Source organism: Pseudonaja textilis, chromosome 3 (genome assembly GCF_049901715.1).
Source record: "Pseudonaja textilis isolate UNSWEBS1 chromosome 3, rPseTex1.2, whole genome shotgun sequence".
In the NCBI taxonomy this organism is placed as follows: domain Eukaryota; kingdom Metazoa; phylum Chordata; class Lepidosauria; order Squamata; family Elapidae; genus Pseudonaja; species Pseudonaja textilis.
Window position 1 is genome coordinate 58,457,168 of NC_141992.1, and position 26,639 is coordinate 58,483,806.

The 26,639-nt window shown below is 35.6% G+C and overlaps 1 protein-coding gene across 9 annotated transcripts in view; it reads right to left on the minus strand.

Annotated features, from left to right (window-relative positions):
• The window catches only part of LOC148126133 (uncharacterized), a 77,209-nt gene extending 56,785 nt beyond the window's left edge, over positions 1 to 20,424 (minus strand). For 5 of the 9 annotated variants that reach the window (XR_015742865.1, XR_015742864.1, XR_015742866.1 and 2 more), the window contains exons 1-4: positions 20,280 to 20,401; positions 10,057 to 10,137; positions 717 to 835; positions 37 to 195 (exon numbers count right to left, since the gene is read on the minus strand). The gene's annotated coding sequence lies outside the window, so the exon portion shown is untranslated. The other 4 variants (XM_087929876.1, XR_015742867.1, XM_087929878.1 and 1 more) reach the window with 4 other exon arrangements.
• Positions 20,425 to 26,639: the final 6,215 nt, after the last annotated feature.

A 26,639-nucleotide genomic window follows, 5' to 3' on the forward strand; every position in this document is an offset into this window, starting at 1 on the left:
TCTCCCCTCCTCCAAAATAGGATCGTGTGTGAATACCTGATGGGGTTGCTCTTTAATTTAGGTTTCAGCTCCAGAAACACTGCTTTCCTGGCTGGATTCTCTGAGCCATGTCAGATACTGAGCTTCCAACAAGTTTATTTTTTGCCTGTGTAAACTCAGCTCTCCTTACAGTGTGTAAATTCAGCCCTGGAGAAGCTGAAAAACAAACAAGGCTTTGGTTCAGAGTTAGTGGTAAAGCTTCATTACAAATGGTGCAAAGCCAGGTGAGCTGCTTAAACTGGTAGAAGTGGGAGGAGAATCCCTGTTGTAAATGCCCATTCATGGATTTTTTTTTTTTAATTTGGTCAGAAAATTGATGTGTTGCCATAGGCTTGCACTACTCCAGCCCTGAAACTTTTTCTTCCTTCAAATAATTCTTGCTTAGCACTTGCTGTACAGGTCCGTGACCTTTTTTTCCCTCCAAACTTTTCTTTTACGAGTTTATTTTGGCTGCTTCTAGGCATTCATAAAATTCCTAAGGAGCTGGAGGTCTTAAGCAAGGCTTGTAAAAGCAAAGGGAAAAGGGGGAGGGGAACAGGGAGGGTGGGTTTTCCATTACCCTGTTGTAGCCTCCCTAATGAGAGCCTTACACCTTTCAAATCTTTTCTGAAGCACCGAGCCTCTGAAAAAGAAGGGGGACAGCATGTAAATCTCCTGAAATGGCCTCTAATTCTCACTTAGTGCAGACTTATTCTATAGGCGGAGAAGGCTCTCCCTTGTCAGTCATTCTTCTGCAGCTTTTGGTCCTCTCAGCAGGTCAACAGAGTTGGTGAACAGCTCAGAAAGCGCAGGGCATCTGAAACAAATTAGATCTGTTATAGCCACCCAGAGACCGATGATGGATGGAGGTCTGTATTTACAGCAAAACTAATTGGCAACATACACAGACATTCCCCCCCACTTTAGGAAAAAAAAAAGTATATTATTTTGCCAGACTTCAGAGCCACTGGGACAGTTTTATAATTGTAGAACATTACACTGCTTGAAATTTAAAAGAGAAAAGAAAATGAACAGCGAAAGTTTTCAATCTAATAAAAGCATTTGACTGGAGAGTTAGAAATAACAGGGAGCAAAGAGGCTGAACTGGAAATACTGTAAGTTCTGTTCATGTTCTTTTCTTGGCAAAAACAAAAAACCCACCTCCAGTTATAAAACAGTTCAAAAATGCTGCCTTCCTAAAAGTCCTTCCATCCTTCTCAGTTAGAGAAGTGGAAGGGCTCTCTTTGTTTTGTTTCCCCCCCTAAAATAGATTAGACAGAGAAATCATGAGAACCACTGTGGTGTAGTGAATAGGATGTTGGACCAGCCCTGAGGAGGCCCAGGAAGTTAATTGCTCTCAGCTATGAAACTAACTAAGTAACATTGGGCCAGTTACCCTTCCAACCCAACCTGCCTCACAGGACTGTTGTAGTGAAAAATAGGAGGGGATTTATTTTTATTTACTTATTTATTTATAACCCATCTTTATTTTTTTTATAAATAAATCAAAGTGGTGATCATGTGTAATATTCCTTCCTCCTTCTAGTTTTTCCTCACACAACAATCTTATGAAGTGAGATGTAATCCATCTCACCTGATAGGATTGCTGCATGGGGAAACTAGAAGTGAGAGTGATTGGCCCAAAGTAACTCAATTGTTTTTTGTGCCTAAGGCAGGACTAGAACTCAGAGTTTTCTGATATCTAGGACCTTAACCACTATACCAATTTGGCTTGACATTAATTATTTATTTAATCAATATAATAGCCAATATATAGGCCATCCATCACACATACATGACTCTACTAGATGCTAGAGATGTGTCTTTGTGTTCCGATGTGAAATATGGGGTGCAAATGTTATACATATTTTAATAAAATAAAGTATGGGGAAAGAAAGCAATGATACTGTAGTTGTTGAAAATATAATTTAACATAATTTGTGCATAGCACTTATAGGCCACTGAATGTATGCCCAGCAAAATAAATAGAATAAATCATAGAAGCAGAGGCTACCAGTGTTTAATAATAGCTTTTTCTGAGCCAGTAATGGATTAGATACAATTAACAAATACAAAGAGAGTTACTATGACTTGTGCATTGCTAGGTTTGTCTGTCAGTAGAATTGGAAAAACAGGACAGTTATAATGAATCAACACCACTCAGACTTGTTGCATTGGACAATGACAGTTTGCTTATGGCACATTTATGCACCATATATAATAAACAGAAATAAACTGTGGGCAAGTTAGAAAGTGAAGGAAGGAAGAAATACTCCCTTGAGAGAAGAGTGCCCAACTGATTCTATTCTGCCATTTCAGCTTAATGTCTTACAAAGAGGAACAAGAAAATATGGAGTGCCATTAAGTTCCTTCTGCATTCAGTAATAGCCATGGCTATTTAATTACAGCATTCATAGAGTAATTGGTAACATTGCCACATAATTTTTATGTATGTTCTTGAAACTTCTCCTGTCTCATTTTTTTCTAGTTCTTTCCCCCTCCCCAATGTTTAGTACATCTGTACTATCCCTTCTTTAGCTTCATAAAATAATATCACCACTGAAAGAGTTACTCTTAAATCATTTAAATACAAGCCACTCTTGCTTATGGTTTTTGTTTGCTTCTTTAAAGATAAGACTGAATATCTTCCATTTCCTCCCTCTGGGAAGCCCTATAGCAGGGATAGATAGAGTGAAAACCGAAAGTCTTCAGTCATAGACATACTATAACTGTATATGCTACAGGTCTTACTTAAATCATCCCTTTGCTGATTTGACCAGACAAGGCCCTGGAGCCTGCCTGATTTTATGGAGTTTCCCTTTACTGCTTTTATTTCAATGGAAGCAAATATTGCCATTTAAATGACCTCCAACAAAGCTTCATATAATCCAGTATTAATTTAAACAGGACTACCTTTGAGAAAAATGGTCCAGAGATTTAGATGAGAACCACAAGCTAAATAATTAATTGAAGAAGGATCAAATGATGACTCATGCACGAATGAATCTGCTAAGATATTAGCATCTCAGATACTTCCAGAATAGATATTGTAGACTTGATAAAGTTTAGCAACCAATTAATATCAGGCTAATTAAATCCCTCTGTATCTCTCTATTGCTTGTGATTCTAAAACAGAGTGCAAATACATAAATTGTGTTTGGCTTGCAGACTGTTAAGTTGCATACACCAGGCATGGGTTTATTGTTCAATAAAAATAAAAAAGAGATACAAATATTTACAAAATAAATGACTAAGTAGCTTGGTTAAAGTATCAGGCTAGAAAGTGGAAGATTCTGAGTTCTAGTCCTGCCTTAGTCGTGAAAGCAGTTGGGTGACCTCGGGCTAATCACTCTCTTTCAGTCCAACTTACCTCACAGGGTTGTTGTGGTGGGATGGGATATAAATATGTACTATAAAAAGGTGGAATATAAATATGTATTAAGTATTTATTCAAGCAAACATATAGTAAATATAAATAATAACAAAAACACCATGATAATTTAAAACATAAAAAATGTCTTGCTTTTATCCTGAATTTACATTCCAAAATAAATAATCTCCCTCTCTCTTTCTCTCTCCCCCCCCTCTCTCATACACACACACACACACAAATCTATTATCTGAATTCTCTTGATCACTAACAAAATAAGACTACTTCATTTACTTTCAGTATGAGAGTTTAATTCTTGCTTTGAATAATATAATCTCTGAGACAGATGGGCAGTTAAGAAGTGAGAAATAAAGCAAACAAACAAATATTTGCTGATTCATTCTTGTCAGCATGAATCAGTCTTATGAGGACTTGCAGAATGCAATCATCATACTTACAAGGACCCTTTGAATAATCCAAGCAACACAAACGTTTCTACAGAATTTAGAACATAAATTCCAAAGTAAAATTCCTGCTTATGTGTTATGGTTAATGCTATTCTTGCTTTTTTGATTAATCTCTCTCTAGGTTTTTTTTTTCTGGATCTGGGAAACTGTGTCTTGTATAAACAACTATCAGAGCACTGGAGTATGTGAACACTTAGTTCTGCTGAAAACACAATCATTGTGTTATTCCAAGTTGATGAAAACACCCTTTGCCGTTTTGCCTAGCAAGATCCACACGCCAATCAGCGTTTGTCAGTGATATAATTTTCTCCCATAAACATAACCTTTGTACAACTTCCACTCAGAGTAAATAGACATAATTCCCAAACTAAATAATGCACGTTGAAGGGAAATGGAGATTACAGGAGGAGGGGGTGGGGGGGTGAGGGAAGAGAAAAGTTAAATGAGAATAGCTCTAATTGCAATTGCACAGCCTTTGGAGTAGAAGAACTCTCTTCAAGGGAATCAGGCAATGGAAGGGAGAGCTGGTTTATTTCTTCACACTGTAAAGAAACTGGTTAAGGCAAATATTTGGAGGAAATGTTTTTTTGGCTTGTTGATGGTTAGAGACCACCATGAATTGCTGAAAGATGGATTCAGTCTGTCTATCGGACAAGGAAAACATTTGTGTTAGTGACCTATCTAGGAGGAAGTGGACAACATGCATTGCAACTTATGACAATGTACATAGTATATACTGCACAGGCAAGACAATCACATGCTAATAAATATGGTGGATGCCAACTTGTTCTCTTCAATGCTTGAATTGAAGACTGCAATAATGTTTGAGAAAAATATTATATTTTTACACTTTAAAAAAAGCATCTTCAGTAGGCAAAGTTATTTTGAGAAAAAAAAGAAGCTGTAGGGTTCTAGTACAGAACATGCTACTGATTGGACCAGAAACTTGTATTGGTTGTATTTTTTTCTTCAAAAGTGAACAAACTGGTGGTGACTTTAAGCATACTTTTTAAATCTTTGAGCAGTGATTAAATTAAGTCAGAATAGAAATTATATCTCTATCTAATCACAAAGAAACAAGATTATTTTTTAAAAAAGTAGAAGCACATGATTTTTTTAAAAAAAATAGAAACACATGATTACTTTTTAAAAAATATTTTTCATTTACTCCTTGATACTCACTGCAATGGATACATAGAAAGGAACGTAGGTAGGTGGGGATTCAAAGAGTGAAGCATGTTGGATCATATTTCTATGGCTGTTTTGAAAAATAAAAGTGGGATGGGAGGTTAGAAATAGCCAATGGGTTAATTATGATTATGTGCTTGAAATCTCTCTCACTGTTTTGGGTTTGTTCTTTTCTAATCAATATTTTATTTGATTACTTAATCTGCTGTTAAATGCAGGTTAGTCATAATGAAACAACTACCATTTGGGACTGCTGAACAAATGGTGGATGGACCATTTGAAATTGTCTTAGATCACTTGGATTTAACACTGATCTAGACTAGAGGACCATTATCCACAGAAATATTTCTTCATAAGAAGACCTTATGGTGTTTCAGAATTAATACTTGAAGTGGAACTAAAGAGAGAATAGAGATGCTGATGATATACTGCCTATTCCAGTGTTCAGGAGTATTTCTGTTTGAGCAGGTCAATTATTCATAGTAAGGTACTACTTGGCAGAGTTTCCCAATTCACACGATAATTGTGCAGCTGCTATATCTGAGGTTTGCTTTTTACACCTGACTCCATACAAGAATGATCTGGAGATAATAGGTGTACAATCCTGTTAATCCTTCCTGGATTGTAGTAGGAGCATGGACTTAAGTGGTTCTGCCAGTGGTGGTATTCAGCAGGTTCTGACCAGTTCTGGAAAACCGGTAGCAGAAATTATGAGTAGTTCGGAAACCCGGCAAATGTTACCTCTGACTGGAGATTTTACAATATCCTTCCTCTGCCACATCCACCAAGCCACGCCCACAGAAACAGTAGTTTAAAAAAATGAATCCCACCACTGGGTTCTGCCCTTATTATTAACCATGATTAATGAAAGTGACCTTAGAGGCATTGTGTTAATTGATATGGCTGTTCAACTTTGAGATTGTCACAGGACTACATTTTGCCAGAAATGATGTCTAAGATGTGTGTCTGTGTGTGTATGTGTGAGCGCGCGCACACACACACACACACACGCACGCACATGGAATGACAGTTTTATCAAATTTTTGTTCTAAAATTCAACCGGCTGCAATTTGCTTCCTAAATTTTCTACAAAGGAAAAAAAATAGAGTGCTGAAAACATTAAATGTCAACTATAGGACACACTTAAAAACTTGATTGCCTCCTTTCATGTATCATCCACAAGAAAAAGTCCTCGGCTCTTTCCTCTTAGGCCATTTAATCAGACCAAAGCCAGATTAAAGAGATAAAAATCTCTGTGCCGATATGGATAGAGTTTGAGATTAAATCCCTGATGCTGCATTATTGCTATACAGTATCTTTCTTTGCTGCTTATAAATAAATTGATCCCATTTGGTTTTATAACAAAAATACAGTACTAGTGATAATAAAAAGGCAAGATAGAAATGTAATAATAATGTTTCAAAATAACATCCTTTACCAGTTGATGGCCTCATAATAGGAATTCCAATGAGGAAAAAAAAGTATATCTCTTATCACTGCACTTCTTGGGTTTTATGGTCATTTTGCTGGTAAAAGCTAATTTCTTCTTGATCAGGATTAAGAATTGGGTGCTGAACAAATGTGTGTGTGTATATGTATATATTTGTAAGTATGCATGTATACACACACACACACACACACACACACGCATGTTATATATATGAGAGAAAGAGAGAGAGAGAGAGTTAAACTAACACACACACATATTCAGGAGAGAGAGAGAGAGAGAATGTATGTTTAACCTCTGTCATTCCAATCAAAATGGAAGTAATTTTTTTTAAAAAAACCTTCATCTGATAGATATTAAACACATTTTATTTTGCTAAAATACAGCCTTGTTTTAAACAGGCAAAACAAAGGGGGAGCTGAATTTTTCCTTTGGCTATTTTAATACTGTTTGAACTTATTAATATTAATTATTACATAAATTAATATTAATATAACATTAATATCTGAGAAGAAAGAAAACATGTTTAAAAAAAATTCTAAAACATTTTTCTTTCTCCTCAGATATTAATATGTTATATGGGTAAAATGATCTTCGTTTGTTTTCAGGTCAAAGGATACCATTAAAAAATGAATTCCATCAAACCATCTTGTCAACTTTTGGTTTCTCTTCCTCAGTTGCTATACTGGTTTTTTTTATTACCATGGTTATGCAGAAAATTGCATTTTCAAAGATCTAGTTCCCCATCTGAAAACCATTAACTGTTCAAAATAACTGCCATGTGATCCCATAAGATAAAAGGATACCAGATTCCTTAAAGGACAACAACTGGGGCACAAAGGGCTTGACAGATGTTTCAATAAATTCAAAAGGCTGCTCATAGACTGTGGCTTGATTTGACATAACTTGCACCCCATGCTGATGCATGTTTACATAGAAATACACAAACATATAAGTGCAAATAGGAACATACTCACAGTCTTGTACAATGACACAAAAGAACATTATTTTACTTTGACTGTGATAACATACATAAAAATATTTCATATTTTATTGTGCTCTGTAACAAAGATAACCAGTCGAATAACTGCAATACTGAAAAATCTTTCAGCTGAGTTAGGATAAGATGTTCAAATTAATTTGTTTATAATTTAAATTCAAACTATAAAAATTAACTAAACTAAAATCAGATGATGCATATATTTCAAATGAATTATTTTGAACCATTTCTGAATTGCAAACAATTTAAAAATTTATATTATTATATCTATCCTCTAAATTACTGGCATTCTTATCATTTTCTTGCCTGAGATGTAAAAATAATCTACCCAATTCTATTGAATAACAACCTTATTTCCTGTTACTTTATGCATATTTTTTGAGTAGCTGTAACAGAGTAGGGGGAAAAAAAAAGACTAGGCCTCGTTCATGATTAACATATTAATCTAAATGAAGTTTACCTCCCTTGAGGCAGTTATGTGTGTGGGCTTTCACCATTCAAGCTAGAAGAAAGTTGATCCCGTTGCAAACACGTGCTACATATTACCATATTTACATTTTCCTGTTTGGAAAGATGGGAAGCTTGCAGAGGTCCTAGGTTAGGTGAGCCGAGAGCTGAAACCTTAAACTATTTCATGCTTATTTATTTTATGATCCTATTGGGTCCAGTGTTTGTCCAAATTGTTCAACCATCTGGATTAGATAATTTGTTGGAAATTAACAGTGTTTGATGGTTATTGACCTCCAAATGATTAAAACTGCCTGAAAATATAAAGAGGAAGACAGAAACATTCTTCCTGGCATTCAAAAAAGGACTTATTTTTACAAAATCTATGGTGCAGTTCTGGTGGATCAACATTGGAAGTGACAATGGATGTCAAAATGGAGGTACAAAGCAACAATTTAGAATGAAAAGGGTGAATTTCAAATAGTCTTGAGAGCACTGTGGTGGGATACTTCTTTTTATCTGCCCTTATTTCTTGTGGTCAGCCAAAAGACCTAAATGCATATGCTAATTAACTTTGGAAGTAATACATGTACACAAACTTCTCCCTTTCAAGTTTCTAAATTCTCTTTCAAGAAATATCAGTGTTTAGAGGAAATATCTGTATTGCCCATTGTCAAGGCACAGGCTGCTAGGCCTTGAAAAATGTAGAACTAGGTTAATGCTTTCTTGAGCCAGTAAACTTTGAGAACTCATTTGGACCGATTAAATGCTTCTGCTTTGTTGCTTGCCTTCACTGATTACTACCCATTTAATGACCATTATCCTGTTTCTTCATTACATGCCATCAAGCTGTCAAATATTAGTGACCACACATATTTTTTTCTATCGTGATCTGTTCCTAATTGTGTTTCTTACCTGCAGTGAAAACAACAAGGAAACAATGCTGTGTTCCCAAACTTTACCTATAAAATAGCTTTAGCTTAATTTTGGCCATTGTCATCAGAATAGCTCACCTTTTCAAAGAATCATATCAACTTTCTAATATATATTTCTGAACCTGCCTGAGAAGTCATTCTAAGCAAACAGTTGGCAGGCTGGAACTGTTGATCAGTGGTTTCTTTCCAGGTGACTTCATTTCACCTTCGCACTTCAAAATTAGTCCGAAGTTTAACTATGGTAAACTGACAAGAGTGGAGATCCAAGAGGATGATCTCTTATGATCAAATCCACTTCAAAACTGAAAATCATCTGGGAATTTGCTGCTATTTATAAGCAGAAGGCACACCAAAATAAGCAATTGTCATGTATGGAATGTTTAGAAGAGAAAATCAGCAAGTACATTTCTGAAATGTTTTTAATATTGTGATCAATCTAGACACAGAATTTTCATTCCCAGAATGTTTGCACTTTCCATGCTTCACTTCGCAATTGCTACTAGTAAACCAAACAACTGAGATTTTTGCTAAGAGCATGTAATTATGTCAATTCTTCCCAGAAGAGTCTTAGTAAGTATATATTCAACAGCTATTGTGTAGTCATTGACATTTGACATTGTACTAATTTCCTCACATTAGCATGCTTTTTTTTCTTGAAGAGTACTTGACCTAAACCAAAAATATCCCAAAACTTTCATAATTATTTACTGAATGATAGGAATGCTACTGTAAAAGGAATGCACAGTTTCATAGGCTTATAATATTCCTTGGAAAAACACATTCATTTCTAACACTCAAGTATTGTGTTGTCAAATAAAGCATAGAATTATCAGTATTTATGTAGAGAATTCCATGAGGTTATTGTAGCTTAAGAGTTTATTTGTATTAGAATCAAATATTTTGTCTACTACTGCCACTACCTCCTTTTCTTCTCCTTCTGTACAACATTAGTTGCATAGTATTCTGGAAAAGTTCTGGCCTGGCCTACCAGTTGAATTAGCAACCATGCTCTTTTAAAGAACAATATTATCCTAACCCAGAAGGGAACTGAATCAGTCAATTGCCTTGGGAATGTGCAGCTAACAAGGACACTAAAATAGTAAAATTTATTCTGTCTTCTGACAGAGAATCCAGAATTACAAGATTCCCAGGTATTCTTCCATCCAAGTATAGACTATACTCACATCTGTTTATCTTCAGAGGACTGGCTACTTCACGTATTCCACTTCTTTTTGATGCTTGGGAATTTTACTGCTGCTCTTAATCTAAAAATAGGTTGAGATAATTGTTGAGTCATTTTTGTGAAAAGATGGGCTACAAATATAGTAAGTCATGAAATAAAACAAACTTCAACAGTCTGAAATGGCACAGCATGGAAATAGTGTATCTTATGGGAATGCAGATCATATATATTCTTCCAAGTCAAATAAACAGGAAAAAAATCTACCAGATGGATTAGATCATTATCATGATTACATTTTTTTATGTGTAGTGGTGTGTTCTGATGTCATTCAAACTCCTTTAGAAGAAATAGTGGTAATTGCTATACTTGCTTATTAATGGTAGTGATATTATTAGAATAAGGATGGATTCATGTAATAGTCTTAACTATATGAAAGACAGTTATGCTGAACATATGTTTAATTTTCAGCGTTAGTTTCTCTTTACTTATATGCTAATGTTTTGAATGACGTGGAGGCAGTTTCTAAGCAGGTCTTCTGTAGTAAGTAATATGGTATTCCTTCCAAATGAAGTGCCAGAAATATTAAGGCAGATTGAAACTAGGATTTACAGAATGTAAATACATCTCAAAGACTACATGTCTGCAGTAATATTCTAAGATGTACTTTTATTTTATTTTTACTGGTATTGAATCCAATACCATTATTACCACATGTATATATTAGCAGGATGGGACAATTTGTCGTGGCCATCTCACTGTGGGACAACAAACCACAGATAATTCATGTGGTAAAACTCAATGTGATCAATGCCACTATTTCTTTAACATTGTTTCCATTTTTGTCAATAGAAACGATGTAAAGAAATAGTGGTGAATAACATTTATCTCATTGAATTATTCCACATGGTACTGTCTTTGGTGAATTATTCTGTGGTGAGTTGGCTACAGTGAGGTAGATGGCCATGGTGGGTTGGTCATGGCAAGATGGCCACAGCAAGTTGGTCCCAGTGAGCTGTCTTAGACCCCATGATTAGTCCTATTATTACAAAGAATTTCAAGGACAATTTTATGTCACAGCTGTGAAGAATTAGGAAAAATGCATCTGATGAGCTAGAGAAATCTCAAGTCAGTTGCAGGAATTGACTGATCCTGAATCAGATCTCAATTCCATTAGTAACTCTTTTGTTCTAATTATACATACTGCAATCAACTTTCTACAGTATTGCTGATATATGAAACTGTTATATTCAGGAAAAGAAGACATGTTAAATAATTTACAAGATGAAATTCAGCCTACATACAAAAGCAAATTGTAGGAATGGAGAAGCACATTTAGGAATCTACAGTAATCAATCTCTAGCATGTTCTCAAAGGTTTGCCCTAAATATATTTTTGGGTAGTAACTTGATAATAAATTCATCATTTATTATCAGTTTTGACAAACAGAAAATTCCTATTAAACATGCAAAAGTACCAGTATGTCAAAAAATTCAATATGTGACCATTCAGAAAAATAAAATGTGGAGAAATGATGGTAAATTAGCATTTTGAAATACTTATTTAAATACTATTTCGATGACATATCCTTAATTTATACATCTTCTTTTACACACAGAGAATAAAAATCTTTAGCTCTAGAAAGATCTAGATGCATGACTTGAGAAGCAGTGTAACCTAGTATTTAAGGTGTGGTAATGGGACTGGAGAGATTCAGTTCAAAGTCCATCATCAGTTCTGTAAACTCACTGGGTGACTTTGATCCAGTCTCTCTCTCTCAATCCAGTCTATGACACAGGGTTGTTGTATGGTTCAGTTAAAGAGAACTCCTGATGCCAACTGCCTCTAGTTCTTGGAGAAAAGGCAGGATCAAAATCCAACAATGTGTATGGTGGGCAATTTATATTGCATCTAGATATTGCTTTCATGATGAAAGTTAGATCTGGAAAAAAATATAATCTGGTGCAAGAGAAGGCTGGATGGAACATGCAGAAAATATATTGTCCTTACGTTCACACAGGATTCCTTATATTGTCTGCCTATTTCTGAGGTGGCAAAAGAGGAACAACATGGTTCTTTTAAGGCAATGGAAATTTTGTACATGCAAAAATTGCGTGGCAAGTAACTTCTGACATTCCTCCAAGGAAACTACGTAGAATTCTCCATGAAGTTAGCAAAAGTTTACCTTATATTAAACAGACTGAACAATGCCCACAAAATGAGATCGCTGAAATATTTTTTCCAGAAAAAAAAACTTTGTTCTTTATGAGTAAATAATTATGTATCACCAAGCTCCTAGTGACAACAAATAGATTTTCTCCCTAACCTGTTCTTTCATGTGTCCCAATAGTGCACTCATAGCCTCAGTAACTAAGACCATATACCTTGATGCTAGTCATCTTCTTTTTGTTTTACCTTTCCCAGCATTAGAACCTTTTCCAGAGAGCTGGATAATTAATTAATCTAAAATGACTTAGCTGCAATATATCTGGATGAGATTCAGGGACATACCTGAAATGGGTACAATATAAATTCATTCAATCTAGGCCTAAAATTACTTAGCTGTGATGTAAATTTACATACATACAGATTAACAGAGTTGGAAGGGACCTTGTAGATCATCTAGTCCAACCCTCCACCCAAGCATACCCTCCACCATTTTTGACAGATCGCAGTCCAATCTCTTCTTGAAAGCTTCCAGTCATGAAGCTCCCACAACTTCTGAAGGCAAGCTGTTCCATTTGGTTGATTTTTTCTCACTATCACTGTCAGAAAGTTTCTCCTTATTTCCAGGGTGAATCTATCCTTGTTCAATTTCCATCCATTATTCCTTGTCTGACCTTTAGGTGGTTTGGAAAATAGCTTGACACCCTCCTCTCTGTGGCAGCCCCTCAAATATTGAAAGACTGCTATCATGTCTCCCCTGGTGCTGCTCTTCATATTCATATCATATTCATACTTCAGTATTAATAATCAGGTTTAATACTGAATTGCAGTGTATTATCCTATGTTGTGGCTTAAAACTGAAATATTCTATCTATTCAAAAAGGGTCTTTGTCTAGTGAAATATTTTTCTGATTCTTCCGAATGGGCTGAATGCAGAAGTGTAACTACAGTGAATTAGTTGTTGTTTGCATCTGGTTGCCATGACAGGATTGGACTAGGAAACTTGTATTCAGGGTTGGGCGTATTGTTTTATAATGGATTGCAGAAATTGTATTTTCTGGATCCAGCCCCTTCTTGCTTAACTGTCCATTTCAGGCTTTCCTTGATCTTTCTCTCCCTTCTTCAGGGGTCTGTAACACCTTTCTTTCTGCTTGCATCTTACCCTGTTATGATTTCCTCTGATTTCCTGCTTTTCTGCAAAAGTTTGGGATGCTGCCTGCTTATGTGTGGTCTCAAGGGACGCTGGAGTGATAGCAAGCTGATTTTTGGCTATGGGGGCTGCAATGCTGGAACTGTGAATGAGTTTAATTAGCAGTTCAGAGCCGAGACCCCACACACTGGGTCTGAGGAGGGGGGGTGAGCTGCCATTCTTCCATGCTCACCCCCCCAGGGTGAGTGCGCCGACCCCTGGCATAAGGGTCATGCCACACCGCAGACAGAGCTGGAACTCAGGAAAATCTACAGATCATAGATGCAATCTGGAGCCCCATTCAGTCCCCCCTCCTTCTACAACTCAGGGGGTCGAGGCAGGATCATTTGGAAAGCATTTGCTAACATATGGATTGCCTTTAAGCTGCAACTTTTTAATTCGCTGCATTTCCCAGTTTCATTTCTTAATTGTATCTTGGGGTTTTTATTTTAGTTTCCTGTGCTGCAGAAAACATCACTGCAGTTAGAAGGTAAGGTCTCTGTCCTAATCCAAAGAGACAATAGCAAATCCTGTCAAGTCACTTTACAAAGGCAGAAAGGATAGATATTCTCAACCTCCCAGGGAGAAAACTTGCCAGAATTACAGCAAAGGACCTTGTATTTATTATCCTGGATATGGCCAAATAAAATATTTAATTAAAAAGTAATCACATCAATGTATTTTTCCACAATCTAAAATCCAATTATTTGGGAACTTCTATTTCTTGCTTAATGTTGATAGTACTTAACAAATAAATTGTCCACCAGAGGAAGCACTCCAAGTATGAAGCATGGGAATAATTTGGACACCTTAGACCAGATTTCTTTTATTTTTGTGCTTTTCTTTAGCTGTTTGAAGATGAAGGTAAAATACTATCAATAAAATATGCCTGTTGGTGGAAAAATATCAATCGCCTTGCACCAATTACACTCTTATGGCATTTAAGGCACCTTGAAAAATAAACTAGTGTCCTTCTATTTTCCAGCCCCATTAAGGAATTAAAACTAATATTTAAATCCTAGGCATGCTTGCCTGGAAATAAGTCCAATTATGATTGCACTGAATAAATACCTTCTTAAATTGTAGCTCTAATCTAAGTGAGGTCTTTGGTTAAGCTACCTAGAACTGTTGCATTCTGTGTTAATTGGTGTGTAACACATGGACTGGATCTAAAAGATATAGAAATATAGAAAATGTTGGTGGAGAATGCTGTGGCATTACCTTTGGCACTTGTATAAAAGAATTATATAAATATATGACCATAACTTGAGACTTTCTGCCATTTGTCAGAAATGGTATAGGGTCTCCCGCTTTTGGGGGGGGGGGTTGGACTAAATGACCTATAAGGTCCCTTCCAACTCTGATTATCTGTTATCTGTGATTGGAGGGTCTACATTTATAGAGAACTTTTTTCCGAGTGTAGTTTTTTCCTTCTTCTATTTCCAAGGACAAGAGACCTACTACAGGCGGAATAGAAGCAATGTTGGCAAAATGAAGCTACCTCGGCCCAGGTTTCTGCAACAAGAAGAGACATCTGGAATCGTCTTTTATCATTTAGTTCTCTAACGTCTGGATAACAGTTTTGGCCAAGTAATATATTATAATGTAATTGTAGATAAGTTACTCAAAGGTAGATATGGACATGGTTTGTATTTGTATTTACACATTTTTGGTCTCTGTGTATTTTTCCATTAAAGGTAAACAAATATTTCACATTAGTTGAACTATTAATAAATCATCCCACTTTCCCCTCATCTTCTATCTCTGAAAATGAAATTCCATCAAATAATTATCCTTCTTTAAAATAGCCCACATGAAATCTTGTCAAGATAGCTGCCCAGACCAATGATGTGTTCGTCTATCTCATAACTTATTGTGTCTTTCTCCAAGAATGTTGAAGGAAAAATATAGCATAAATAACCAAACCAATCTGAACCCCAAACAAAACTACTCCTTGTGAGAGGCTGTCTGTAGACAGTAGTAGGAATTCTAATGTCTAAACTTGACAAAAATGCAAACCTCATCATAAGTTTGGTTCACTGGCATATAAGAGCAAGGACAGAGATGTACAAACTGCATTCAGACTTAATAGTACACTAATGTTATAAAGTATTCTCATTTAAGGAGAAAGAGTGGCATGAGGATGGATGATGTTCAGTCATTTTCACTTAGTTTTTCCTACAACTGGGGATACCTAAACAAGCTTCAATGGTTTAATAAACCATGAAAGAGAGGGGGGAGGGAGGGAGGGAGGGAGGCAGAACAAATCTTGTTTCTTAGTTTCTTATAATGACAAAATCATGGGGAAAGCCAGCCATATTGTTTGTTTAGCAGCAGCAAGAGCAGTAATCATACTTGCACCAGGGCATCATTTGTAAACCAGCATTATTTATCAGTCCGGTTTACTATGCTCTCCAAATATATTGTTTGTACACATTATACCTCACACCCAACTATCCATAGCAGAATCAGTAAAGAGAATGTGTTAACAAGTGCATTTTAGATCAGTTTTAAGGACCAAAAGTCACCTGAATTGAAATTGATTTTTGCCTTAATCCAATAATTATGATTGTGTATGTAATGTTAATAAATACAGTTTAAATAAATGTTCATGGATTTAATCTTCAGTTTTATTAAAATTAACAATGGTATAATTTCCTTAAATAAATGCAGTTTGGAATTTACAAAGTTTGGGATATTTTTTTGATTGTGTTTGGTGTATGTATTTGTGTGCATGTCCATCCTTGATTCATACACATTAATGTATATATATTAGTAGTAGCATTTAACAATATGGTCTATAAAATATCCAGAATACGTCTGCAGAAATTATCTTCAAACTATTATGTAGTATAAACAACTAATTGTTTTTTATTCTTAAGTATTTTTTTGCTTGTGGACAAAACCGACTACATTTTAATATTTTATGACTAATGGCAAGTGTTAATATTTTAAACTTTTAAAACAAGTTTTTAAAGTTTACTTTATTTTTACCATCCTTCACAGATATCTCCCATGTTCTTTTCCATCTGCAACTTATTTATACAAATGTTTACATTTTGTCTTAAGAAGCATCTACACACACACACACACGCAAACACACTCTTTAAAAAAATGCCCCACACGCAAGCTGAATCCATATTATTTGTTGAACATTTGTGAAGATTGTGTCTCCACCGATATGGAAACATTGAGGGAGGGGAAGGTTACAAAGGAGGAGGAGGAGGTGTATGTGCAGGGCCGAATCATCTAAAGAAATATATTATTCACTCTCCTGAGCCCCCTTTTTAAAGCTGCTTCACAGGGTTCTTTAATGTTGGGCAAACTGAAAAGAAAAACAATAATTAGAGATAATTGCTTGTGTCCAAACATAGGCATCAAAGCCTTTGGGACTCATTTGTCGTGGCCCTGGTGTGTGATCCAGAAAAATGACCCTTATTTTTATTTAGAGTGGGGGCACACATAGAAAGTGGCAGATGGAGGGGCTCCTTTGCACTCTTCATTGGCTCAGCTGTGTCTGCCAAGGAGAATAGGCAGAGAGGCCCGATAAAAGAGATAGACAGGAGGGTCATAAGAGGCTGAATAATTACCAGGGTAAAGGGTAAAGGGAGTGGGAATACTGGAGGGTACTTCACCACCACTTTGGAGTTAGCTCTATGCATGTGGCAGACTGTCTGGGGGTGGATGGTATGGGCATCCACTCTCATTAACTCCATGGTTAGGGGAATCATACACCGTTAAAGGAGGCAGAACCTCATTAAGGCAACTAAGATCTTAACTAAAGCCCTCCGCACTGACTTCAATGCAGGTAGTGAATCATCACCAAGCCCAGCTGAATGATGACCTAAGAGCAAATGAACACTTGATTTTTAAGGCATTTTAGATCTCCTGGTTGAGAGATAAACCGTACAGTGAATATCACATCACCATTTAATCCTGATGACTTATACCAAGCACTTGGACCCAGGGCAAGAAACTACTAGAGGTTTCTGAAAGCTTTATAATATCCATTAAAACATTTTTAGATCTTTGGGGAGGGGGGAAAAATAGCAGTTTAGTGTCAAAGGAAAGGAAGGGGCTCACATTTTTAATTTTAAATGTGATCAAGGGAAACAGTTCAAACTTGAGGAATGTTGATTCTCTACAACGTTTGCTTTAAAATAGTTGTTAAAAGGCACAAAAGCTGAAAGTGCTTTATTTAAAGCTCCTATGGGAAGAAGCTGTTACACCATTTCCGTCTACATTTTTATAACAGGGAACTAGGAACTTTTAAAGAGACACCGGTCAATTTTAATCCCTGGGCATTTCCACGTCTCAATGCTTCAAAAATGATTTTTTTTTTTTTTTAAAGGGAAGATTTTGTATGGAAAAGACTAGTTTATAAAGTAGCTGTGACTTTCCTACAGGAAATTAAGAAATGAAATAAATTAAGAAGCCTGCTTTTCCATTTTCTTTCTATTGCTAAAAATAATGTCATCTGTGAGAGAATACCAAATGGATTCAAAGACAAATTGGCCTATCTTGCCAATGGTGCAGAGTGGCATGTTTGAAATTTATGCCTGCAATTTAAAAATAAGGGGTGGGGGAAGTAAAGGGAGCCAGCTTGATGATGGCACAACTCCAGAAAAGTTTGAAAATTGGTTGTTGTTGGTTTTTTTTTTTTTAGGACAAGCTGAAATGAAGGCTCTTCCTTTTCCAGCCTGGCTTTCGGCTATGAGGCTGTAATGACCTAAATGATTGGTTGATTGGAGATCATAAACCTGACATTTCATAGGATCCTGAGTAAAGTTACCGGCTTAAAATAAACTTGGCCACTTTTAAACAGATATGTAAGCTGCAGGTTGGTTGGTGAGTGAATATGGCTTAGAAGTTTTTAAGTTTAAAGCACAGAATTCCTTTGTCTCCAGTGCTTTTCAATCCTGGCAACTTTTAAGATGTGTGGCTGGGGAATTCTGGGAACTGAAGTCACATATTTTAAAAGTTGCCAAGATTGAGAAAAGCTGCATTAATTATGTCCTGCATAGGTATGCTTTGTCTAAAAGTAAGAAAATGTGACAGGATTATTAATCAATCAATCAATATTAAGATATTTGCAGTTAAGGCAAGTACAGTAGATATAAGCGATTCACACTGGGGGAAAAGGGAGGAAAGGAAATGTTTGGAGTATCCAATTAACTGTGCTTGTTTCTTCCTACAAGGAACCAAAGGGGTTTTAACAGCAACAGAGTAGATTAAAAGTTGCATTAAGAAAATAAAACAAAAGAATATGTAAACCTTACCAACAACTTAGAAACACATTTCAAAGCACACAAACAAACATTAAATAAAGATGTAACAGGATTATGAAGGGCAAAATAACTGAAAGGTGACCAAAAATGTTAGTTGTATTTATTCTATCAAAATAATCAACCTGTATTGCTACAATGATATATTGAATTAAAAGATGCCAGGATTTATGGATTTTTTTATAGTGACGATGCTTTATGGATTTGTTTGCAGATAAGAAATGGGATAAGGGAGAAAAACATCATTTGTTATAAATTTGTATATAAGAGGTGGTAAATTATAACCGATAAAATGGTTTGTTTGTTATGAAAATAGAGAAAATCACTTTATATATTTCTATGTTTTCTTTGCTATATTTTTACTTTTCTTCCTCTTTCTTTTCTGCATCTTATACCCTTTTTTAGTTTTATATCTTTTTAAAACTTTGTATGGTTTTTTTTAAACTCTTGTGATTATAATCTTTAATAGAAAATCATTAAGTCTCCAGTCTTACACACATACTAAAGTACCACTGGATTCTGAGACAACTGTGCTACCAGTATTATGAAAGCTAGTTGCAAAACAACAATTTATCTGTATTGGTTCAACTTATATGCACTTTCTTTACTTCACACAATGGTTCATATGTGTGGCACAGCCAACATACATCACAAGCAACCACTCTGCCCAGCTTCTTTTTCATCAGTACAAGTGGTACCAAATGAAATCCTACCAATCTCTGAAAGACAGAAATTTTTTAAAAATTAGCATTTAAATTTTATATCTGCTACCTTTTATTTAAAAAATGGGAGGGGGAAATGGCAATTATTTTTAATAATCTACTTATGTACTGTGACACATATACTAAAGAAAATGTTTAGGTTTTATTAGAAATAGAGCATTTGCAGTTTCAGTAAATTTCTACTTGTCATGATATTTTCCTTAGACAGCAGTCCTATGCAGTATATTACTGGAAACAAGCTGATCAAAAAATTGGATTTATTGCTAACTACAGACAAGATTGTAATAATTATGTAAACATAACAGTCCAATCTACAATCTGTCTTCAATGGGGCATATTTCCTAGAAATACACGTAGGATAATTTATACATAATATTGATGTAATAATTTACATTCTTATTTAGTTTCAAGGTTTATAGACACATAAATGGGGTATGTGCAAGTTATATACTTCCTAATAACATGGTCATAATACCAAATAGTTTTTCTCCAGGTAGAATTTTAAGAAAGTTATACAGTATGATTTTTTTCTAAATTTTCCTATTGTCTTTATAATAATACAACGGACTTTCATATAATCTAATACATTCCTAAATTTAGAGAATATTAGTCCACAAATATGTGTATGAACAGAAAATTATAATATGCATTTTATCAGCCATTGCTGAACATAAGAATAGTTTTCCGGCTGCGTATGGATACGCCTGTTTTATAGTAAAGAAAATAAAATGCACCTATCTTTTCGTTGGAAAAAGGGATCAATGCAGAATTTCTACACCCCACAGCTTCCCCAAAACACGCGCGGGAGGGAAGTTAAACTCGACGTGAGAAACTAAGGAGAGTTGCATGGAAACAGCAAATTTACCTGTTGCAGAGCGAGAAGGTTATAACGTCCGTGAAAAGTCGATCCGTGAAAAAAGTCAGTCATTTGACCTTGCCATATCGCCTTGTTAAAATCTCTTTACTTCAAAATCCCACTTCCTTTTGTAATTTTAAAAGTTTGGAAAAAGGCAAAAGTCGCTTTCGCTGACTGTTGAATAATCCCATTGCGCCCCCTGGGTGTTAAAAAATAAAACCGTGTTTACTTGGTCAGTTCTTAAGCAAAATTGATGATGATGTTATCCATTCAGTCGTTTCCAACTCTACGCGCGCGTTTTCTATCACGCCCCAAATCTCCGTGTACGATAAATAGAAGTAATTTTGTTATAGAAATTAGTTTTAAGCCCTTTGATTCAAATCAAGCTGTTTTCTTAAGTGGCCCTGATTAAATAAAGAAGAAAGAAAGACGTTCCCCAAACATTCCCAATACAGTAGTACTCAAAAAGATTTTCAAAACTCAATAATGATTTCTTGATTGATTTTGGCCATCAAGTAGGTGCTGACTCTTAGTGAGTACATCACTCTTCTTCAAAATGATTAGGGTTCAGTTTGGCTCTTCAGGTGTTCCAAGGATCCCCCATCACACCCATCTGGCTGCTGATTATTTTCCTCTTCACTTTCACCCTCCCAAGCATTATAAAGCTATTCAGAGAGATAAGCTTTTACCTAATGTTTCCAAAATAGGATAATATGTGGTTGGTGGCTGATAGTTTGTGCCTGAAATGAGAACTCTTAATTGGTTCTATGATCCATCTTTTACTTGTTTCCTTAGAATTCATGAAATTCTCTGGCATTTTCTCCAACAACAAAGTTCAAAGGCATCAGTATTCTTTGTATTCCACTTTTTCATTGTCCAATTTTTGACCTTGTTTTTGCCATTATACCTGACCTTTTCTACTTCCTTCCACCAATAATGACCTAAAATGGACACCTAACATCAAAAACCTCATCAAAAAAGCACAACAAAGAAGGTTCTTTCTGCACCAACTCAGAAAGCTCAAACTTCCCAGGGAGCTGCTAATACAGTTCTACAGAGGAATTATTGAGTCTATCATCTGCACCTCTATAACTGTCTGGTTTGGTTCTGCAACCCAACAGAACAGACACAGACTTCAGAGGATAATTAGGACTGCAGAAAAAACAATTACTACCAACCTGCCTTCAGTCGAGGACCTGTATACTGCACAAGTCAAAAAGAGGGCTGTGAAAATATTTACAGACCTCCCTCACATCCTGTACATCAACTCCTTCCCTCAAAATGATGCTATAGACCAGAACAACTAGACACAAGGACAATTTTTCTTCGAATGCCATCACTCTGCTAAACAAATACTTCCCTCAACACTGTTCAGCTATTTATAAAGTCTGCACTACTATTACTATTAATCTTCTCATCACTCCTTATCACCCATCCCCTCCCACTTGTGACTGTATGACTATAACTTTGTCGCTTGTATCCTTATGATTTATATGGGCTGTTTTCTAGTATGATTTGATTGCTTATTGTACCCTATGACTATCATTAAGTGTTGTACCTTATGATTCTTGACTCTTAACGAATGTATCTTTTCTTTTACGTATACTGAGAGCATTTGCACCAAGACAGATTCCTTGTGTGTCCAATCACACTTGGCCAATAAAGAATTCTATTCTATTCTAATGCAGTCAATTTGGTTAATGTATATGCTGTCTGGCAATGTCCATGTATATAGGTGTAGTTTGCTTATTTGAAAACTATACAGTATTAGCATTATGGATTGGCAGAAACTGATACATTATTCTGCTTTATTTCTGTTTCTTAGACCAGCCAATGCAACTAGGTCTTCGGCTTTACTATTTTCAATATTGACTGACATTCTACGATCCACAAGCAGCGCTCTGAGGAAATATGCTCTAAATCTCTACCTGCTATGCATTTACACATGTAGAACATTTCTTTTGTGGAAAGCTATCGCTTATCTCAGTGTAACAAATGGTTGTTTTGAGATTAATGAGAACACAGGTGAAGAATTTGTTCAAAGACAAATGAGTGGTTTTTTTTATTTCTTTGGTCTTTCCTCTGCCATTCACACATGGAAGAATGATTATGGTTATTGGTTCCTTTGAATACCTTAACATCTTTATAACGGGACTTTGTTTTTAGATTTTTTTTATCCCACCTTTATTATTGTATCTATAACTCAAGGCAGTGAACATACATAATGTATGTTTCTTTCTTCCTCCCATTTCCCCCACAATAATGACCTTGTGAGATAAATTGGCCTAAGAGAGAATGACTGGCCCCAAACACCCAGCTGGCACTCATGCCTAAGGCTGGACTGGAACTCACTTTCTCCTGGTTTCTAGACCTGTGCCTTATTCATTACACCAAATGAAATGGCTCTTTCTTTCTGGCTCATTTGCTGTGTGGCTGTGGAATCAGAGGTATTTTCTGATACCCATCTGAAATCATGATTTATTTTGTGAGAAACATAATTATTTGGAAAAAATAAAATACTGGTTCAGCTGACATATACTACCTCAGATACTCATGGGAAGTCGCATAGAAGACTTTGACTGCACTTGAGATTTTTTTGTGTATGAAAAGTTCAGAGTAAATTTTAATCAATTTGTAAACCCTTCTTGTCAGTAATCCCAGGTTCTTGGAATATCTTGATAGATGGGTAAAAATGCCAGATCCAGTCTAAACATTTGTCTGACTGCGATGAACCATTAAAAAAGCATAACATGCAAAGTCTCTCTGCTTATGAATGAACTCCTTTACTATCTTATGCCAAATAATAATATCATAAATCAGTAGAAATTATACTGGTTTAGGACACATGTAAAAAGGCTGTATTTGTGGTGTGGATGGTAGCATAATATAACATTTTTGTTGATTTTCTGAAAGAGTACAGGAAGTGTCAAACTGCGCGATATCTTCAACTATGGTTATCATGAGCATAATAGTTTAGTTTATATTTCCTATATGGCACCTCAGTGTGAAACTGGGCAACTTACAACATATCTCTGATCCACATTGGAATTTATAGCAATCATCTGGGATCCATGGATCACTAGGTGGGAAGAAACTTTTTATTTGTCCCCTGCAGACATGCTCATGTATTATTTTGCAAATAGAAAAACTATGTTTATAAGACCCAAAACTAGTTTTGCATCTGGAAAAAAGGGGTTGTTTCGTTTGCTGCTTCTCCAAAAATGAGTTGCAAATTATGGATTGTTTTGGCTGATCCAGGGATGAGCCAGAGATAGTCAATCTATAATCTGGTCCCAATTCATGATTTCCCCAAATTCTGACAACATCCAGAAATGAAATGACAGATCATCAACGTTACTTTTTCTCCTCGCAAAGTACATATACTAAAATTATGCAACACTTAATATTTTCTCCTTTAAAACAGTCAACATTCAAACACGGGCTAATTTTTTTCAACTCTGCTTGTCCAGTTATGGTGTGCATTATAAGGACATGCCTGTGGGAGAGTCAACTTGAAAAATACAGAGTGAGGGGGGAGGAGAGAGAGAGAGAGAGAGAGAATACATGTACAGCTTCTTAATCTTATAACAGGTGTCCTCTTGGTAAAGGAAGAAAAATTCTGGAAACTCACTCAATTCTTTACTGTATTTACTTGAAGCTTTCTCTCTCTCTCTGTAAAATATAAGAGCTGTGAGATCATCTCTGTCCTTCTTTGTTATCTAAGCTACATTGGAAAGCAGCTAAGGTTAAGCAGGATTTGACAAAAGATGGGATTTTCTTTAAGACTTACTCCCCCAGTTGTTTGGGGAAAAAATAAACTCCTTAGAGCAGGAACCAATAGCACAATTACTTGTGTCAATATAAGTTTATGATCTCACTATCATTTCCTTGACTGTGGCCTTTTTAATGATGGGATATGACCTTGAGGTTACTTATTAGATACACCTGAACCAGGCAATAAACTCAAACTAACTAGCTGAAGTCATTTGTGCCCTCTGCTCCAATAGACAACAATCTCCACTACAGTTTTAAATAACATTTTGCCAGAGCAATGAAAGATAGAAAAAAAAAACATATTCTATGTAAATCCTATTTAAATATATCTCCAATCTGCATTTTTATTTCCCCAGGGCTTCTATTTTGAATGTCTTATTTTATTCTGATAATAAGAAAAATAAAACCAACCAACCAAAACACAGTGTGAGGTTGGCAATCAAGAAACATCAGGAATAAGTTGATTAATTACAAAAGTCCCTTCAACTGAATTAAAAAGTAGAAACAATATTTTTAAAGATGTTTTTCAATATTTTTTTTTTCATTTTGGCTTTGTATAAATGATAGATGGATCTGAGTGGAAAAGTTGATAATATTCAATCAACTTTTCAGTGTAAGTTCGTACTGCTTCATACTTTGATGGGAGACCACTTAAGAAACCAGATCTTTAGCTATACTGGTGTCTTGAAGATACACCCCAGAAGCAGCAGTGAACCATTTCCATAGTACTCCAAGAAAACTATGAGGATTTTAGACTTATTTTTTATATGAAGCAGAGAGTGCAAGGAGTATGCCGGAACAATAGACTTGCAGAATGTGTTTAATGCAGGGGTGATCTGGGGTGAGGATAAGAGAAATAGTTTCTTCTCTTTATTTTGTATTATGTTTTCCTAAACATTCCAATACAACTTAAGCCGAGGACAAAGCAATATAGTTACCACTTTAAAAAAATCTTGAGATTTGTAACTTATTTCTGATTTGTAATCTGTCATATTCTAGTGTGGGCAACAATGGACAAATGACAATTAAAGAGACACATAGTTATTATCTGGGGAGTATTTCTTGAAAAGAAGATGTGCCTTGTTCAAATAAGGATAACTTTGTCAGTGAGCATTTTTAGAAGATGGATAAAGAAACTATTAAAGGTTAACTGAAATACAGAACAAGGAATTATCTGCAATACAATTCCTCTTATCTTAATTCCTCTAATTCCTCAACCTGTTTATGTGTTAAATCAGGTCGTTGTTTAGCTTTTATGTAACTGTATCAGAGGTGGTATTCAGCAGGTTTTGACCAATTCTGGAGAACCGGTAGCAGAAATGTTGAATAGTTTGGAGAACTGGCAAATACTACCTCTGACTGGAGATTTTACAGTATCCTTCCCCTGCCAAGCCCACTAAGCCATGCCCACGGAACCGGTAGTAAAAAAAATTGAATTCCACCACAGAACTGTATGATTTATGACACGAAATAGAAAGGTTTCCTGTCATTTTTCAGGATGGTTTGGAAGACTATCAACTTGTTTAAATAATGCAAAGCTTAGAAAGGTTCCCTGTCATTTTACACTCAAAATTGTTTGAGTGTAAAAGTTTCTTGCTTTTGTTTAAAATGGGCCCAGGTATTCTTCCATTAGTGTTTGTGGTTCATGATAGTCTTTGTTTTGCTTTTTTAAATTTTCTTTAACACTTTACATTAAAACCACTAATGGAAAATCAACTGTCATTAACAGAGACTTAGAAATAAGGACAGTGAATGTTAGCACCCTTTTGTTTTGTTGGAAATATGCCCAATCGATTCAAGAACAACAACAACAAAAGACAGAGGTTAATGAGGGGCAGATGGCAGCCTATTTAGCAGTTTTGGGGTCTGGGTATGGAAGGAATCTCAAAGTCCAGCAATCTAAACAGTGAATTACATATACTGAAAAAGAGCTACATTGCTTTGGAAAAAGTATCTTTAAAAAATAATAATAATATAGTGTGAAACAAAATAATATTTTTTAAAAGAAAAATTCAACTGCAGGGTTTATTTCAGCTTTCCTTTTTGTAAGCTAAAGTGGATGAACTGATGTTGCAATTAAAGCTTAAATTCAGAAACTGTATTTAAACATGTTTTAGAATTCACAGAAGCAGCTAGCAGAGCTCACTTGCTTGTTACTGCTTTCAGAATAGGAGAAACATCCTCTCTTTCTTTCTTTCTTCGCTTGGTTCTCTTATCCTCAGATTCATTTCAAGTCCCTTCTTCCTGCAAGGGGTTGAGGATGGCATAAGTGCTTGTTCCTTCATTCTCCCAACTTTCTTGTTTTCATATCTCTAAGAAATAGGTTGCTAATATGTAAATGCTGGACAAGGGTACTTGGAAGTAAGTTATTTGGATTTCTCTAGTTCTGTAGTAAGGGGACTTTTGAGTTTAGCCTTAACGTGACATAGGAAGACTTGCTCAGTTACCCAAGAAATGCCATGCTGAGTGCGGATTGAATTGGTATTTCTCAAATTATTCTCTCACTCTGATACATCAATCCTTAAATGGCATTAGCTTTTGTATTTTAAGCAAAACGTGATAATCGAAAATGAACAGGGAATTATTGAAGTATCA